We start from the raw sequence: 9,031 nt of genomic DNA on the forward strand, positions 1-9,031 counted from the left end.
CAACTCTGTAAAAAATAATATTACAATTCTACATATGTTAACACGGAAAGATATACCCAAATTATATTAGTAAGCAAAATAGTATATATTGCACAATTCATTTTAGTATATATAATGTTCAAATACACATATATGTAGAGAAAAAATTAGCAAGCTGGACCTAATACTGTTAATGAGGTCATCTCTCAGTAATGGAATCACAGTTGATTTTTATTATTTATCTGTATTGTCTAAATTCTCAGTAAACAACACAATATACATTTACTATCTTAATTTTAAACACAAAAATGTTTTTCTAAAGTAAGAACAAAAAATATAATCCAAGCAACTTCCTATAATATATAAAATTATTTATGAATTTCTTTTTGATATTTTTGTTAAAAGTCAGAAGTATACATCTGTTGCTGCACTGAAGATAAGTGTGTAATGCCAATACTTGTCTTGCATCCAGGAATGCTGCCATTAAGAAATTCCCCCTCTTGACCCACAGATAATCATGCAATTAATATAATTTTCACACTGGAGCCCCATTACCAAACTAAAATGAAAATAATCAAACCTCTTATAATGCAACATGCACTGTACAAAGCAATTTTTACAATATCAATTCATCTAATCATCAAAATCTTCTGTAAGATGGGCTTTACAGTCCTTAGCCATTTTAAAAATGAGGAAGCTGAGGTTCAAAGACACCAAATAGTTTGCGCAGAACTTGATTATTGCCTAATGGAAGAGTCGGATTCAAGTAGTTTGCACCATTGCCTGCAGGCGCTGGAGTCCTTTCAGCTTCCAACTTTTGTGTGCACCTATTCCATGCTGAGACACTCTAAGTGCAAGAAGCAGAGAGATAAACAGAACCTTGCCCTATCTTTCAGAAGTTTATCTCAAGACCTGCCAGTATCCTTCTTGCCTAACAGGTAGTTCTTTAAATAGATGTCTGGCACAGACCATTTTTTATATTATACACTCCAAGATGCTGGCACTCCCTCAGTGACTAAACCTGGGTGTGTGTCATTCATGTAGTGTGTGTCAGTCAATAGTGATTTCCATAGCCTCATTTCACATCTTGCCAGAGTCTTGGGTGGCTAGATTCTCTAAGTTCAAGAACTTTCATTAGGTTTTAATGTTGTGCAAAGTTCAAACATCTTCCTCTGAGCCACTAATGGGTTTGGAGGATCTATGGAGCCCAACAGACTACTGTAGCATTGTAGATGAAAATGCAAAATGGTCCTCATAGGAAAATGCACAGTGTGCCTTCCCAGCACTGTTCCTGGACTACAGTAAGGAGTCAGGAAATGGTGGTTGGAACCCTCTGCAGGGCAATCTTAGACATTTGAATTAGAACTATTGAATTTAGTTATTGCTTTAATTTCTATTTGATTTCCACTTTTAATATCCATGCCATTTTATGGTTATTAGTATGAAATTCTATTTTCTTAGTTGTGTTGTGCAACATTCCTTATCTACTTGTATTTTTAAAATCGCCTAGCTCTGCTTAAGAAAAGAAGTGCCACATATCATTAAAAAGCAAACTTCTAAAACTGAAAAGAAAAACTCCAGTGCAGAATTGGTATCATGAAGCCCATTTTAAGAGTTTGGTCTGAAATGTGATTATATTAACTTTCATTAACATATTAACTGTCCTTAGTACATTTCATTTATACTCTGAACCTCCACTTTGAAATAATAATTTTATTGTTACTATTTTGAATTAATAATTTATTATTATTAATAAACATACTTATATCTCTGTGTTTATTTTAACTGCCACCCAAAGGAAGAAATCAGTCTATTGTTAGGACAGTTGTGGGATAGAGAAAAAGGAAGTACAGTATGATTCAGGTGATTTAGTGGGAAATAACCAGGATACCTGTTTGCCAATCTACTAATTGTGTGGTTTTGGATAAGTCACTCAGCCTCCACGAACCTGTTTCCTACCTGGAAAATATGGCTGATAATGGTTATAGAGTTGTATTAGGATCAAACAGGATAATTCAACTAATAATATCAGCTCATATTTATTGAAAATTGACTAGGTCTATGTGCTGTTCTAAGTCCTTGAGGTGAATTATTTTATTTAATTGTCATAATATAGTTTTTCAATAAGAAATATTATTATAAATTATCCCCAATTTACAGATGAGGAGACCAAAACACAAAGTGGATTGAATACCTTGCTCAGAGTTGCATAGCTTATAACAAAGGCAAGGTTTAAACTCAGACAGCCTGGTTCCAGTGTTTACCCCCTTAAGCTACTGGGCCATTGGGATGTATTGCCTTTTAAGTAAACTCTCTGGTTGGGTTTTAGCTCTTAATCATGCACAGTGCAAGTACTGTAGTTCTTATTATAGTTAATGTTTATAAAACATAATTTTTAAAAACCACCTTACAAAACTATATATTAAAGATAAATGAGACATGTATGTGAAACTGTATTGCACAGAACAACTTTTCTATATATGCCCAGCATCTTTTGGTTTCATTTCTTCATAGTACAATATAAAAGAGAAAGAAATAAGCTGGGTAAAGAGATGTGACCAAGGGATGTGTCATGGGGTGCCCATGGGGGACTTGGGCTTCTGTGGGTTTCTGAGGAAGGGATGTAAAGACTTCTGTTGAATGCTTGTTGCTGCTCCGTCTTATAGCTTCAGCAACTGGAAGCCCAAATTCTAGCTATTCAGCAATAATATCTTCTCTGATATGAAATTATCACTGCAGGTAGGTTTCTCCAATAGGAAGTCTTGCACTAGTAGTGGAGCAAAGGAAAATGCTTAGATATGCTTCAATGCTGAGAGGAAGGAGCCCATGAAAAGAAGTTGTTGAAGACACAAAAAGTATCAGAGTTAAAACAGGGCTTTGGATTCAATCTGGCTTACAATCTGTCTCCAGCTCTGCCACTCACAATACACTCTCTAACTTAGAGAGTGTCATCATATACTCTTTAAGTTGCTATTTATCTATAAATGGGTATCATAATAGTTTTAACCTCATAGGACTGTTGTAAAGATTAAAGAAAATACTGCATGTAAAGCATTTAGCATTGTGGCTAGCAGCAAGTTAGAACTCAACAAATATTAGCTTGTATTATGATCGTTATTGTAGTTGGTGGAGTTTAGTAGTAAGTAGCATATTATCTATGCATAAAGACACAAAGAAGGTGCCCATTACCCAGTTGTTATTAGCAACATTATTGTTATATTAATTGTAATTTTCATTAGTTTATCATATTTTGGCTCTAGTACCTACTCAGCAGTGTGATCTTAGAAAAGTCACAATACCCTTTTGAGCCTTGTTTTTGCTTTCTATCTATAAGATAGAAGAGTTAGATAGTGCTAGGTCTGGTAGATCTGTGGTAGGTCATACCAAAGTTAACTTTAGGCCATGTTGGAACTGTCTTTATAATATTACTAAGAATTCCTTTTTTTTTTTTTTTTTGTATTTTTCCAAAGCTAGAAGCACGGGACAGCAGACAGACTCTTGGGATCCATCTGAATGCCCACCAGGGGGCGATGCTCTGCCCATCTGGGCCATTGCTTTGCTTCAACCGAAGCCATTCTAGTGCCGAGGTGGAGGCTGTGGAGCCATCCTCAGCACAGCGCCCAGGCCAACTCTGCTCCCATGGAGCCTTGGCTGAGGGAGGGGAAGAGAGAGATAAAGAGGAAGGAGCGGAGGAAGGGTAGAGAAGCAGATGGGCACTTCTTCTGTGTGCCCTGGTCGGAAGCAAACCCGGGACTTCCACACACAGGGTGGATGCTCTACTGCTGAGCCAACCGGCCAGGGCTTTGCTAACAATTCTTTACTCTGAGATAACATCCTTCTACACTTTTCTGTTACTGTTAATAAATTTATTTTATGAACTGATGATAGTTGACAATAGTCTTTAAAAAAATTGAAACAGATGAGGGTGAAGAGATTCAGCCTACATTGTCGGGCAAATGGTGAAGCCCTCGGATGGAAGCAAAAAAGGGGCAGAACCATTTGTTCTTTATTTTCACAAATGTTTATGGGTCACCAACTATAGTACAGGCACCACGCAAGACACTGAATTTGAAATGGTCAGTGCAGTGTGTTGAATGATTGCCTCCCCTCCCCCAAGGATATCTCAGTGTCCTAATGCCTGGGACTAAGACAGAAAGTTGATACCAGAGGTGGAGTTCTGCTATTACAGATACCTGAACATATGAAAGAAACTTTGGAACTGGGAAATGGGTAGTGGCTGAAAGAGTTTGGAGATGTATGTAGAAAAGCCTATATTCCCATGAATTCAATGTTAATTGGAATCCAGGATGAGAGGCACTGGATGTAACATGGTCAATGTACTGGTTTAAATGGTTCCCCCACCTATGAAAATAATGTCCATATTCTAATATCTGGAACTTGTGACTATTACTATTAATATATATGGCAAAAGACTAAATGGTAAAATGAGGTCATCCTGGATTATCGGCATGGGCCCTAACACACTAATGACAAACGTTTTTGTAAGAGACAGAAGAGGAGAGGACACAGACACTCAAAGGGAAAGAGGCAAAATGACCTAAGAAGCAGAGAGTAGAATGATGCAGCCACAAGTGAAGGAACACCTGAAGCCAACATACCATGATTTTAAACTTCTGGCCTCTAGAACTGGGAGAATATATTTCTATTGCTTACACCAACCATTTTGTGGCAGTTGACTACAGCAGCTACAGGAAACTTAAGCAGTCAGTCACTTGGACATAGTACCTTAACTTTATGGAGGAGAGAGAGAGAATTAAATAAGCATTACAATAAAGAGGGACAACAGTGATGAGTAACAGGATAACAGGAGAATATGGGTGCTTTGGGACTCCTGATATGCCAAGAGCAACATACTTACATGAAGAATCCGGGAATCTTTCCACTGTAGATTGAGCAGGAGCAGGAGGGTGCCCCTTATCCTTCTGCTCTTGCTTCTGTGTATAAAGCCCATGAAGGGCATGCTTTATATTCCTGAATCCCTACTCCTCCAGTGGGAAGGGGTGTAGGTTGAAGCTTCCTGGCCTCTGAATCTACCGGTCAAAATTGATAAAACAAAACACTGAAAGTGCTACCAAACAGGAGAAACACTGCCAGGTAGCAAGAGAGCGCTGGAGTTCCAGCAACCAGGGCTGCCCATTAGAGAGAAAATCTGCATCCAACTGGTGCCAGCACACCCTAATTTTGCAGCTCACTGTTAATGAGGACGTTCCTTGGCCTTTATGAGACTTAGATAGCAATCGACAGACTTAAGAGTCAGTCCAGGCTTAAATTTTAAGGAGTTTGTCAAATCAAGCCATGAAAAACCCGCTGGTATAAAGGTAAATTCCATTAGTCTTGGTGGAAGGGCATCTGTAATTGTGAAATAGGTGCCTCTTTGTGTCATTTTTACATTTTCCTGCATTGCAATTTTTCTCCTTTTAAAATCTTCTTCTTAAGGATGCATGTGAGCATTGATAAACTAGACAGGAAGCTCGAGAAATACGAATACATATAAAAACCCAGTCAGACATTTTTTAAGGATGTAATTTATTCTAAAAAGTGTAAGAATTACTTTAAAACCATTAGTGTCTGGAATTTTCTAAAGGTAGAGACACGTTTTAAAAACACACTTTTCCTATCAGACTTTCATAATGTTAAAGGCAGATTTTTTTCTAATGAGAAAGAAACAGAAAATATTGCTTCTGACCTGACCAACTGTAACATCTGCTGGAAAGCTTTTTTTTTTTTTTTAATCAGGATCTCAAACACAACATCTTGAGGTGTTCAGCTGAAAAGGGTTATTCTGATTAGAAACTTCAAAGAAAAGTTTGTGATGTTGATTTGAGGTTCTATATATAGATTCTATATTTGGTAAGTACAACCTTAAACGGCATTTATTGTTTGACTTTAGGTTATTGCAGATTTTGACATGTTTCTTTTATGTTCCCTTTGTCATCCTTGGGATCAGAGGCAAAGAAAATGATTCTTTATTCTTGTTACTTCTCCCCATCCTTGAATTATGTGCTGATCATCCGTATATAGCAGTGTGTCCCATAAAGCACTGTGGATAACACAAAGCAAGGATAAAATATTAAATTAAGTGTACAGTGTCAAAGCTCTTAAACAAATCATGAAATCCTACCAATCTTTAAGAGAAAACTTCTCTTTCCAATTTGCGATTTAAAATAAGAAAGACAGTCATGGTAACCCCATCTGCATTTTAATTCTGGCCTTTTCCACAGGCTTCCATCATGTCCCAGGGTTTTTCTTCTCCTGTATTTCAGAGTCTATAGTAGCTCTAGAGTGAGAGCTTGCCCTATAAAAACTTACTAGGAACTATTTTTACCAGCTTTACAAGCTCTGCTATTTGCATGCTTTCTGAGAAATCACAGCCTGATGATCATGGATTCTACTTGTAGATGGGAAAATGGGTTGGGAGGAAGGGGAACCCTTACTGGAATAATACTTCTGCTGATTCTGGAAACTGGTCTGACCTGAAGTTGCAGAAACTTGCCTGAAATGCTGTAGCGTCTTCTCTCTTGGTCTCTGTCACTCTTTGTCTCTCTCTCTTTCTCTCTCCATGAAAGAAGAATGGGAAGAAAGGACTTTCTGAGAAAACTCACCTCCACTAATTTTGCAGTTGAAGTATAGGAGGGATTTTGATTCACGGCACCAAGAATGGGGAAAGGAAAAAGCCAGAGAAAATGGGCAGGAAATAGAAAAGGGAGAAACAGAGAGAAAAAAAAAAAAACATTGCAGGCACTGTGTGTTCTCAGCCTCTGTCCCAATGACATATTTGCTCATTCATTTGAACATGTACCTGGAATTAGTACTAGTTTCTGCAGACAAAGGGAATGAACCCTGGATGGTTTCAGGCATTTATTTCACCTTCCCCATCATTTGACTTGTAGAATAAATTGAAAATAACTTTCAGACCAAGCAATGTGTTGGAAGTGACAGTTTTGTGATGTTTGTAAATCTGAACTTTCTACTAACCACTCTGTGTGAAACACTACTCTTGTCAGTGAGTAACCTTGAGATGATAATTAAAGAACCCTTCCATTGCTCTGTTGGTATGTCAAAGCATTTGAAAATATGTGACATGCAATAAGATCAAGGAAATAGATCAAATTATAATTACTTCAGTACAAGTTTGACATACCCATCTGGAAGAATACCTGATGTTTAAATGATTGATCTATAGGAAACAGAACAGTCTGGCCCCTAGTAAGTATCCCATAATATTAGCTATGGTTGTTATTATCTAGGCTTTCACTTCTTGTCAGAAATGCTATTTTACTTTAGAATTGCATGTTTATAGGTTATATAAGAAATATTATTTACTCTTCAACTTGGAAAAACAAGTTGAATTTAAAAGTCAATGGTCACAGGAGACAAAAGCAAGTTTTGTCTTCCCTACAGTAGAATTTGAAGTCCACATATGCTTTAATCTCATTTCTAGTCCATATTTGGTGAAATGAATATTTAGGAAAGGTGTTTTCAACTTTTTCCATCTCGTGGCACACAAACTAATTACTAAGATTCTGTGGTTACCAAAAAAATATTTTTTTGGCCAATCTGACAAAAAATAGATATAATTTTTTTTTAAAATTTTTTTATTTTTTGTAGTTTTCTGAAGTTGGAAACAGGGAGGCAGTCAGACTTCCGCATGCGCATGGCCGGGATCCACCCGGCATGCCCACCAGGGGGCGATACTCTGCCCATCTGGCGCATCGCTCTGTTGCATCCAGAGTCATTCTAGCGCCTGAGGCAGAGGCCACAGAGCTAACTATCCTCAGCACCCGGGCCAACCTTGCTCCAGTAGAGCCTTGGCTGTGGGAGGGGAAAAGAGAGACAGAGAGGAAGGAGATGGGGAGGGGTGGAGAAGCAGATAGGCACTTCTCCTGTGTACCCTGGCCGGGAATCGAACCCGGGACTCCTGCATACCAGAGCGACACTCTACCACTGAGCCAACTGGCCAGGGCCTAAAAATAGATATAATTTTGATTACTTCACCCTGGATGGCTGTTGTTATGTTGGTTGTTGTCATATTTTTATTTGATAATCTAAAGGAAAAGAGGTCAGTGCCTCTGATTAAATAGATATTGCATGTTTTAATTCTTGCAGCATACTGGTTGAAAATTGCTGATTCAGAGGTATGCTGAAAAAGAGAGAGGAACTAGAGTCAGACTCCTGTTAAAACCCTCCCATGTTCTTTGTGACTGGAGTAGTTACTTTAGGTGTACTCCTCAGTAGCATCAACTGTGTTTTGGGAATAATTGCCTTTGAGGTTAAAGAGGAGATAACATAAAAACAAGTGTAAAAACTAGATATGGTTTTAAAATGTATTTATTTTACTGCTATAACAGAAGCATGTTTTCTTCTGAGAAATAATGAAAAAATTATTTCTGAATCATCTAGGAAAGTCACTTTCAAGACCTTGACTTATAAAGTACTCCTAGCTCTCTCTAAAATTCTTAATAAGTCCTTGGACCCATTGGTTTACCTTCCCTGAGATAAGGTTCTTCCCTCTATAGCAGGGGTCTGGAACCTATGGCTTGTGAGACAGACGTGGCTCTTATTATTTATTTATTTATTTTATTTTATTTTCTGAAGTTGGAAACCAGGAGGCAGTCAGACAGACTCCCACATGTGCCCGACCGGGATCCACCCAGCATACCCACCAGGGGGTGATGCTCTGTCCATCTGGGGCATTGCTTTGTTGCAACCAGGGCCATTCTAGCCCCTGAGGCAGAGGTCATAGAGCCATCCTCAGTGCCTGGGCCAACTTTGCTCTAATGGAGCCATGGCTGCGGGAGGGGAAGAGAGAGACAGAGAGAAGGAGAGGGGGAAGGGTGGAGAAGCAGATGGGTGCTTCTGTGCCCTGGCTGGGAATCAAACCTGGGACTCCTGCATGCCAGGCCGACGCTCTACCACTGAGCCAGATGTGGCTCTTTTGATGGCTGCATCTGGCTCACAGACAAATCTTTAATTAAAAAAATTTAAAAATATAAAACATTCTCATGTATCAGGAATGAAACAATGCATTCAT

Source organism: Saccopteryx bilineata, chromosome 2 (assembly GCF_036850765.1).
Source record: "Saccopteryx bilineata isolate mSacBil1 chromosome 2, mSacBil1_pri_phased_curated, whole genome shotgun sequence".
Taxonomy (NCBI): Eukaryota; Metazoa; Chordata; class Mammalia; order Chiroptera; family Emballonuridae; genus Saccopteryx; species Saccopteryx bilineata.